Raw genomic sequence first — 535 nt, 5'->3', positions numbered from 1 at the left:
TATGTCCAAAGTATGTCAGACGAAGCCCCAGAATCTTTGCCTCCAAGGAGTAGCCTGGTTTAACCCTCTCTAGGATGAATCTGTTTGTTTTCTTGATAGGAGAGTGGGCAGGAAATACCAAAATGTAGCCTGCGTTGCTGCTGGTTTTCTCTGCTGACTAGCCGCCTAGTGAAGAGTCCTATTTCTTTTAAAAATGTAACATCTCTCTTTTTTAAAAAACCACAGACTCTAGAGTCTGATTTTGGGGATGACAACTTTCAGAAAAAACAAAGTTCTTGTCTTGGAAGAAGGCATCTGAGTCACTGTTTAGTAGAGAGGATGGTGAGATTTGTCTTAGGTGCTTTGATGTGTCACCCGGAGAGTCCAGCTTCTGGATAAGGACACCAGGCTTGGGAAAGCAGGTCAGTGAAATAGAGGCTGTTGTTGTTATGTGCCGTCGAGTCATTTTCGACTCATAGCGACCCTATGCACAACAGCCCTAAACCCTGCTCTATCCTGCGCCAATCACACTGCCTCTGACACACCCATCCCAATT

This window comes from Elephantulus edwardii, unplaced genomic scaffold (assembly GCF_000299155.1).
Source record: "Elephantulus edwardii isolate Elephantulus edwardi_28Jun2011 unplaced genomic scaffold, EleEdw1.0 scaffold00028, whole genome shotgun sequence".
In the NCBI taxonomy this organism is placed as follows: domain Eukaryota; kingdom Metazoa; phylum Chordata; class Mammalia; order Macroscelidea; family Macroscelididae; genus Elephantulus; species Elephantulus edwardii.
The sequence above is the reverse complement of the archived record's forward strand: the minus strand, read 5'-3'. Positions refer to the sequence as shown.